The sequence below is a fragment of the Lutra lutra genome, chromosome 8 (assembly GCF_902655055.1).
Source record: "Lutra lutra chromosome 8, mLutLut1.2, whole genome shotgun sequence".
Classification (NCBI taxonomy): Eukaryota; Metazoa; Chordata; class Mammalia; order Carnivora; family Mustelidae; genus Lutra; species Lutra lutra.
In genome coordinates this window covers 138,406,200-138,415,608 of record NC_062285.1, presented here as the reverse complement: position 1 = coordinate 138,415,608, position 9,409 = coordinate 138,406,200, and the positions used below count along the sequence as shown (strand labels likewise).

The 9,409-nt window shown below is 49.4% G+C and overlaps 1 long non-coding RNA gene across 2 annotated transcripts in view; it reads left to right on the top strand.

Annotated features, from left to right (window-relative positions):
- The first annotated feature begins 58 nt into the window (after window positions 1–58).
- Window positions 59–9,409, top strand: part of LOC125107209 (uncharacterized) — a 36,310-nt gene continuing 26,959 nt past the window's right edge. For both annotated transcript variants that reach the window (XR_007129481.1, XR_007129480.1), the window contains exons 1-2: window positions 59–236; window positions 1,570–1,799. This is a non-coding gene — a long non-coding RNA (uncharacterized LOC125107209). The remainder of the gene's footprint in view (window positions 237–1,569; window positions 1,800–9,409) is intronic.

The following is a 9,409-nucleotide window of genomic DNA, read 5'->3' as shown; positions in this document are numbered from 1 at the left end:
CGCCCCTCCCTCCCGGCCCCGCCCCTCCGCCCAGGCCCGGAACCTTCGGCCCCTCCCTTCCGCCGGCCCGGGAGTCGACGGCGCAAGACTTCCCGCTGACAAGGTGCTTGACTTGGCTCTCCACCCCGTCCCCGAAGTCCCTGAGCGCCCAGAGACGCCCAACCGGCGGCTAGAGAGCACTGGGCGGTGGCCAAACCACCTCCAAAATTTTGGGCCACACGTGGGATGGTATTCGGGTGAGTGAAGTCCTTGCTTGACACGTGGGTGACGGGACCCAGGCCCTGGGCAGTCTCCACGGCTGGCCTCGTTCCCGCGCTGGGCCAGGAGCTGGCGAAGACGCAGGAGCAGCCACAGCCAACGGGCCACCACCTGGGTCCTCAGTGGCTTGCACCATTGGAATAAAGTAGGGATGACTCCGTCTGTAATGGTTAAATGTTCGCCTGGAAGGCCAGGCTGTGCCCGCCTTGTTCTGGTTGTGTCCTGGGTCATCATCAGTAGTGCCTGCCACGAACCAGCCTTAATATTTGTTGCACAAGTGAATGAATGTGTGAATTGGGGACATGGAGGAACCCCCCCCACACACACCAGGTAAGGAAGGATTATGGACAATAACATTGAGCCTGGAAAGGATCAAGAACCTGGAGTCCTGAAGGAAATGTTTGGGGTACTAAATCTTATAACAAAGGCACTACAGCGCATCCTCGAGTCAGTGGCAAGTCTAGGACAAATAAGGCAAAGGGCTTCTCGTTCATTCACCACCATTTGCTAATTAGAAGGCCTGGGAGTGACCCCTCAGAGGTCCCAGTCCAACAGAAACCCTAAATGTTGAAGCGGAATCCAGCAGGTGGGGGACTGGAGAGAGAGCTGCACGGTGAATTCTCTCTGGCGGGTGACAGGAGACCCAGGCCCTGAAGGGGGGCAGGCAGGGATGTGCCACAGTGCGGGCAAGTTGGTGGTGGTTGGAAAATGTGGGGAAGGGGGAGCATGGGGACTGGGTGTGGGAATAAGGAATCTAGATCTCAGGTAGGGGTTTTGGGGGGCTTGGAGCTAGGAGTGGTAAGACCATTTCTGTGATCGTACGTGCACAGTGGTGTCCTTTAGTTCCAGAAATGCTTTGGCTTCCTTGACAAGTTAGGCAGGGGTGACGGACCGTGTGGTGACAGACGCAATGGGACATGACCCCTTCGAAGGGGCTCTTTCCTCCTCTGCCTTGGGGACCCACTGCCACCTCTTCATGGGTGATGCCGCATTTATACCTGGCACCAGGCTCCAGTCTGACCTCTAGGTACGGGCCTCTAGCACATCAGACCTCAGTTTCCCTCGGCTCAATCGGCCAGCATCTCCTCCCTCGTCCCTGTCTTCAGGTTCACCTCAGTCACCCCCACCCCCTCTCTCATTCCCCCGAGGCTTTCCCTGATGTTCCAGTGACCTTCTGTCCGGTGACCCACCGGCTGGATGTTCATCAGCCCCGGAAGACAAGAGAAATCGCTTGTCCTGCCCCACAACCCTTCCTACCGCCACCCACTCCCCCTACAGCCTGCTCGCAGCTCTGATCTTACTTCCCTGCAGGAATCAGAGAGGTCACTACTCTACACAAATGCACACCTGGTCACAGGGGACCTGACAAAGTGTGACCTGCACTGGCCCCACCTCAGGGCAGTCGCCCTCGCATCCCCAGACCAGACTGGGCTTGGAGCAATGTCCTGCATGGTGGGCCCGAGTGAGCGGGCGTGGCCTCCTGAGGCCTCCAGACGGCGCAGACTGTCTTTTGTTTGGGCACAGATTTGGGAATGCTGCAGGTGAGTTGGGGGACAGGGTGCACAGTGACCAGTGATGGCCCAGCCTGCATGACGGAGGGGCTGGTGAGCTGGGCACCTCAGCAACCCAAGGTTCCAGAGGGAACGTGAATGCCGGTAGCCTGGGATGCACAGAAATGCTGGGTCATGATGACGTGTTGGGTCCTGGCGCTGGTAATTTTGGAGCGAGCCACATACTCTAGGGCATCTTGGCAAACTCTAGAGCTATTAAAAATTCTCTGCTACTATGTGGTCCCTGAGGCTGGTAACCCGGTCTTGGGCAGTCGACCACAGTCACAAGAGCTCTCATGCTGAGGTGACTGCCGTCCGGCCACCTTGCCCTGTCCCACTGTCCTACGGCACAGTGGCGTAAGTACTCTTTGCCAGGTCGGCGTGTCTCCCTGCTCCACTCTCCTTTGTGCCCCCAGATACGGCCTGATCTGTCCCCTGAGAGCCTGAAGGGGACTGATAACAGTGAAGGGAGATGACTCTTATTTCTTTTAAACAAAAGCCAAACCAACAACAACACACAAATAGGAAACCCTTCCTGAGAATACCCACAGCGTCTCCCTTTCACTCGTTTGTCCAGAGACAATGGGGTGTCCTCTGATTTCACTTAGAGCTTAAAAGTCACAAAATAGGGTGCCTGGGTGGCTCAGTGGGTTAAGATTCTGCCTTTGGCTCAGGTCATGGTCTCAGGGTCCTGGAATCAAGGCCCACATGGGGCTCTCTGCTCAGCAGGGAGCCTGCTTCCCCGTCTCTCTCTGCCTGCCTCTCTGCCTATTGTGATCTCTGTCTGCCAAATAAATAAAGAAATAAAATCTTAAAAAAAAGAAGTCACAAAATAGAGTTCGCCCCAGCCAACAGATCTCCTCCTAAATGCACCTTTCTGGACTGATGTTCCAAAATGTGCAACCGCTGGGGTGCCTGGGTGGCTCAGTCAATTAAGCGTCAGCCTTTGGCTCGGGTCACGATCCCGGGGTCCTGGGATTGAGACTGGCATCGGGCTCCCTGTTTAACAGGAGTCTGCTTCTCCTCTCTCTGTCAAATAAATAAATAAAATCTTTGGGGGGAAAAAAAGTGCAACCACCTGCCAGGCTTGGGCGTGCCTTAGCCCCTGGTCATCAGGAAGGTCCCCAGGGAGTCTATGGGAGGAGCAAATGCGGAGTTCCTGTGGGCCTCCCACAAGAAACGAGGCTGCTCGCGCTCTCCCCGGGGGTGGGTGGGTGGGTGGGTATGTGTGTGTGTGTGTGTGTGTGTGATGGCACCATGGGTGCCCCGGGCTTTATCTCTTGGCCTTTGCTGGAGCTGGGACAGATGCAAGAGGCGTAGGTTGGAGCAGGAGGAGTTGGGGTCCGTTTCGAGCCAAGGTGGGGATGGAGGTCCAGAACAGGCAATGCAGGGAGACCCTGGTGCCGGCTGGAGGTGTGGTCACCAAAGCTACTTCAGATATCTTCACTCATTACAACATTTGGGTTCTTTGGGTCCGTTTCCATTGATTTTTTTTAAATTTTGTATTATTTATTTAAAAAAAAGGATTTTATTTATTTGACAGACAGGATCACAAGCAGGCAGAGAGAGAGGGGGAAGCAGGCTCCCCACTGACCAGAGAGCCTGAATCGGGGCTCGATCCCAGGACCCTGGGATCATGACCTGAGCTGAAGGCAGAGGCTTTAACCCACTGGCCACCCAGGCACCCCTCCACTGACTTTTTTTTTTCTCTTGCTCATATTTTCCTGTTTCCTTTGTATGCTAAATATTTTGAGTTGTGTTCTGGTTATTGTCAATGATCCAGATGTGTATAAGGAATCTGGATTCTGTTTATGTTCCAGAGAGTATTAATTTGTTTTGGCGGATGGTTAACTTGGCTGCACTCCTGTGAGGTTGGTCTTCTTTGCAATGAGAAGCAGCTCAAATTTCAGTTCAGTTCTTTGAGCCTTAGCTGGGCTGCTTGGAGTCTGCCCTATGCTTAGGTAGTTTAGAGGTCAGAGCTTTGGACAAAATATGTACACAGATTTGGGGGCTCCTCCTCTCTGATCTCTCCTTTGGAATTCTCCTCCTTAATTCCCAGCTGCTGTACTTGCCAAAAACCTCTCTTTCTTTTCTTTTCTTTTTTTTTTAGAGAGAGCACATGAGGTATGTGTGTTGGGGGGTGAGGGGTAGAGGGAGAGGAAGAGAGAATCTTTTTTTTTTTTTTAGATTTTATTTTATTTTTTTTTAAGATTTTTAAATTTATTTTATTTGACAGAGAGAGATCACAAATAGGCAGAGAGGCAGGCAGAGAGAGAGAGGGGGAAGCAGGCTCCCTGCTGAGCAGAGCCCGATGTGGGGCTCAATCCCAGGACCCTGAGATCATGACCTGAGCTGAAGGCAGAGGCTTTAACCCACTGAGCCACCCAGGTGCCCCTAGATTTTATTTATTTAGGGACGCCTGGATGGCTCAGTAGGTTAAGTATCTGCCTTCAGCTCAGGTTATGATCTTGGAGTCCCGGGATCGAGCCCTGCATCGGGCTTCCTGCTTGGTGGGAGTCTGCTTCTCCCTCTGCCCCTCACTCTGCTCTCGTGCTCTCTCGCTCTCTCTCTCAAATAAATAAATAAATAAATATAAATAATAAAAAAAGAAAAACAAAATAAAATGCCATAGATATTTTCTGTACTTTTCTATGTATGACATGTAATAAAAAGACAATGTTTAGGGTGCCTGGGTGGCTCAGTGGGTTAAAGCCTCTGCCTTTGGCTCAGGTCATGATCCCAGGGTCCTGGGATCGAGCCCCGCATCGGGCTCTCTGCTCGGCAGGGAGCCTGCTTCCCTTTCTCTCTGCCTGCCTCTCTGCCTACTTGTGATCTCTGTCTGTCAAATAAATAAATAAAATATTCAAAAAAAAAAAAAAAGTTGCTCTCAAGGATGGAGACGTAGCATTGGAACCATGGGCATCCAGGTGGTAAGTGATGCCATAGAGTTGGGTGAAGTAAGTGGCGGGGGCGGTGGGGGGAGCTGTCGTGTGAGAAGGTCCAGGAGGTCCTGAGGAGCCCTACTGTCTCCTGGAGAGTCAAGGGGATGGGATCCCACAAAGGGAGCCTTAGGCAGCATGGTAAGACCCATGGGAGGAGAAGCAGCAATGCTTGGTCTCTGGGAAATCAAAAAGAGAAGAAAGCATCAAGAAGGGAGTGGCCAACAGACTCGAGAGCTCCAGAGAGAACAACAAAAACAAGATGGAACCACGCCAGTGCCCCATGGGAGGGTGGGGTGAGGAGGTCATTCATTTCAGTGGCAAGATGGGTCAGAATCCTGATGTGGGGAATCCACCAGGGAGTAGAAGGTGAGATGGAGAGACGGTGAGGTCGGCCGTGGTTTCCAGGGGCTTAGTCTCAAGGGTGCGGCTGGGTGTATGGGCACTGGAGAGCGTTTGGAAGAGAAGCACTATAAAACTCAAATAAAAAAAAAAGTAGAAGAGGGGACGCCTGCCTGGCTCAGTCAGTTAAGAGTCCCACTCTTGATTTTGGCTCAGGTCATGATTCTGGGGTCTGGGGATCGAGCCCCACATCAGGCTCCCTGCTCGGCGGGAAGCCTGCTTCTCCCTCTCCCACTCCCCCTGCTTGTGTTTCCTCTCTCGCTGTGTCTCTCTCTGTCAAATAAATAAATAAAATATATATTTTTTTTAAATGTAGGAGAGAAAAGATAAGGGTCAGGAAAAAAATTGAAGTTAGACCACATCCCTGCTAATCGTACTCCGTTGATTCGCTCCCAATTTAAACTGATTAGGGCTTATTTCAAGATTGGAATAGAGGAGAAAGAAGGAGGCACTTTGGTTTAATTTGTGTGCTCGTGCTGTGATTGTGTCTAATCATGGATCTGGCCGCTGTCTGGAGAGCGTGTGGAGGCTCAGGGGAAGTTAGAAGACTCAGCCTGGCCCCTGACGTAGAGAGGACCTCGCTCCATGAAGGAAAGGCTTGTCCAAACCGAGCTCCCCATCATTAAGACAACTGAACACTTAACTTCTTCTGCCTGATCCTCCCAGGGGGCCCTGGGACCCACTGTGGCACCCATCCTCACCCCAACAGAGGCCCCGGCCTGGGACGGCCTCCTATTTGGCATGTCTCCTCCTCCTTACTTTTCCTTTTAAAATCATCTGAGAAGTGGGTGTGGGGGCAGAAGAAATCTGGCAATGGGTTGTATTAGCTTGTCTGGCACAAAGTATGGCAAAGAGGGAGAGAATGAAACAACAGAAATTTCTCGCTCATTGGTTCTGGATGGTTGAAATCCAAGATCAGGATGTGGGTGGGGTTGGTTCTTTCTGACATCTGTGAGAGAGAATCTGTCCCTGCCTCTATCCTGGCTTCTGATGGTTTGGTGGAGATCTTTGACATTCATTGGCTTGTAGACCTATCACTCCAATCTCTGCCTTCATCTGTTTTCTGGGGGTTCACCTTGTCTGTTCTCTATGTATGTCTACCTCTGCGTCCAAATTTCCCCCCTTTATAAGGACACCTGTCTTATCGGATTAAGGACCTCATTTTAACGTCATTATCTTTACACAGAGTCTATCTTTTAACAAGATGTTGAAGTGATTCGAGTGCGTGTTGAAGTTTGAGAAGCATTGGGGGCCATTGTGGGCTTTGTTCCTGGAAGTACACTTGGATTTTTTAGACTGACACATCTTAGTTTCTGGATCTGAAAGCCAGACCCCTCTCCTGTGATGGCATCCTTGTCCGCCCTTAGAGGAACGGGCCTTCTTTGATCTCACCAGTGTAGACGCATCCTTTCAGTTCTTGACACGCCTTGATCTCCTGCCTCTTCTGAGAGTCTGGACCATCTTTTCCCGCTTCTTTCCACCTTCAGAGCACCTAGATCTTCAGCAAACAAACCCAACTCCTTTGGCCCACTTTCCTCTCAAGCCGTTACATGCTCTTTCCCCTTCTCTTTGATCCGCATTATTTTTTACAGTTATGCAAATGTGATTGATTTTTCTGCTTCTTCATTGCTCAGGCCACTGAGCTGCTTCCACCTCAACCACTAAAATGACTCACGTTGGGAACGCCTGGGCGGCTCAGTCAGTTAAGCGTCTGCCTTCAGCTCAGCTCATGATCCCGGGGTCCTGGGATTGGGTCCTGCATCGGGCTCCCTGCTGAGCAGGGAGCCTGCTTCTCCCTCTGCCCCTACCCTTTGGCGCCCCCCTCGTGCTCCCACTCCCCCTCTCACCCTTAAATAAATAAATAAAATCTTTAAAAAAATAAAAAAGAAAGTAAAACGACTCATGCTAAGGTGACCAAGGACCTCGTGCAAGGCTTCCTTCTTTCAATCGATTCTTCCCTGACAAACTTGAAATGGTAGTGGCCCCGGACATCATTCATCACCTGTTGACCCTTCTCGGTGGCCCCATGATGCCTCTCCTGGCTCCCCTCCCTTCTTCCTACTTTTGCGTCCCCAACTGTTCCTTTTAAACCTGTTGCTAGCTCCTCTCCTCCACTTCCTTCTTCCTGCTCCTCTGTAGTCCTTACAAGTAAATATTTGCTGCACTTTCATCTTTGGTCTTGCTTTCTTGCTGTGTGATCTGCCTGGGTGAACTTGGCCTTAAGACTCTAGCTCCAAGGGGAGTGGCGCTCAACTTCACATGACCATCACCAGCCCTGACCTCTCCCCGAGTTCCAGACTCTTTTATTGCCTGCTGTGTGTGTGTGTGTGTGTGTGTGTGTGTGTGTGTGTGTGTGTTAAGATGTACATAGCACAGGGTGCCTGGGTGGCTCAGTGGGTGAAGCCTCTGCCTTCGGCTCAGGTCATGATCTCAGGGTCCTGGGATCGAGCCCTGCATCAGGCTCTCTGCTCATAAGGGAGCCTGCTTCCCCCTCTCTCTCTGCCTGCCTCTCTGCCTACTTGTGATCTCTTTCTGTCTGTCAAATAAATTAAAAAATCTTAAAAAAATAAAATATACATAGCACATTTATCACTTTAACCATTTGTAAATGTACAACTGAGTGGTATTAAGCACATTTAGAATGCTGTACAACCATCATCACTATCGACATACAAAACATACAAAACTTTTCATCATCCCCAACAAAAACTCTGTTAATTAATAACTCCTCAGTCCTTTTCCCCCTCAGACCCTCAGAGCCTCAAATCTACTTTCCGTCTCTATGAGTTTGCCGATTCTAGGGACCTCCTATAAGGGGAATCATACAATGGTTGACCTCCTGTAGCTGACTTTTCACTAAGCATGTTTTCAAGGTCCCTTCACACTGTAGCATATATGAAAATGTCATTCCTTTTTATGCTGAATAACATACACACATACACATATGCATTTTGTTTATGTATTCATTTGTTGATGGACACTTGGGTTCTTTTTACCGTGCGATTGTTGTGAATAATGCTTCTGTGGACATGGGTGTACAAGTCCATCTGTTTAAGTTCTCCTTTTGGATATACACCTAGGAGTGGAATTGCTGGGTCACATGGTAGCTATGTGTTTAACCTTCTGAGAAAGGGCCAAACTGTTTCCCATGGTGACTACCACCATTTTACATTTCATCAGCAAGGCACAAGGGTTCCAATTTCTCTACATACTTGACCATCTTTTCTGTATTTTCGGTTATAGCCGTCCTAGTACATGTGAAATGGAATCTCATTGTGGTTTTGGTTTGTATTTCTCTAAAGACTAATGTTGTTGAGGACCTTTTCATGGGCTTATTGGCCATTTGTATATATTCTTTGGAGAAATGTCCAAGTCCTTTGTCCATATTTGAATCGGGTTGTTTGGTGTTTTATTGTTAAGTTTTAGGCGTTCTTTATATATTCTGGACACTAACCCCATAAATAGGCAGTCAGCAGGTTGTCTTTTCTTGTTCTTGATACCTATCCTTCGATGCCTAAAAGTTCTCAGTTGTAAGGAAGTTCGATTTTATTTTTTCTCTTGTAGCCTCTGCATGGGGCATCATGTCCATGCAATCATCAAATCCAATGTCATGAAGATTTTTTTCCCCAGTGTTTTCTTCTGAGACTTTTAAAATTTTAGTCCTGAAGTTTTTGTCTTTGACCCCTCCCAACCCACTTTTCCAACTGGCTCCTGGACAAATACTCTTGTATGATTTAGCAGGTACTTAAAGTGTAACATGCCCGTGATGAAATTTAATACCTCCCTCAATGGGTTTCTCCTTTATTTTCTGTCTCAACTAACAGCATCACCATCTTCCAGGTTCCCAAGCAAAGAGAAATTCAATCACCCTCAAACCCAAATTGCCAACAAGTCCCATTGATTCCAAGTTGAGACATCTCCCCAGCCCTGCCTCGCCCTCCCACTGTCACCACCACATCATGAAGACTGCCATTGTCCTTGTATGGACTTATTTCTTCCCCCGCCAACCTACTTCGTACATATACCAGTAAGCTCCGACACCAGTTCACATAAAGATGATGCAGAAAGATTTTCAAAAGGCAAGTCAATTGCATTTCCAGAAAGGTCATGCATCCTGTAATCATGACTACTTTTCCTTTCTGGCGTAATAGCCTCACTTGCAAAATAACAAGTTGGCAGGGGCACGTGGGTGGCTCAGTTGGTTAAGTGTCTGCCTTCAGCTCAAGTCATGATCCCGGGTCCTGGGATTGAGCCCCACAT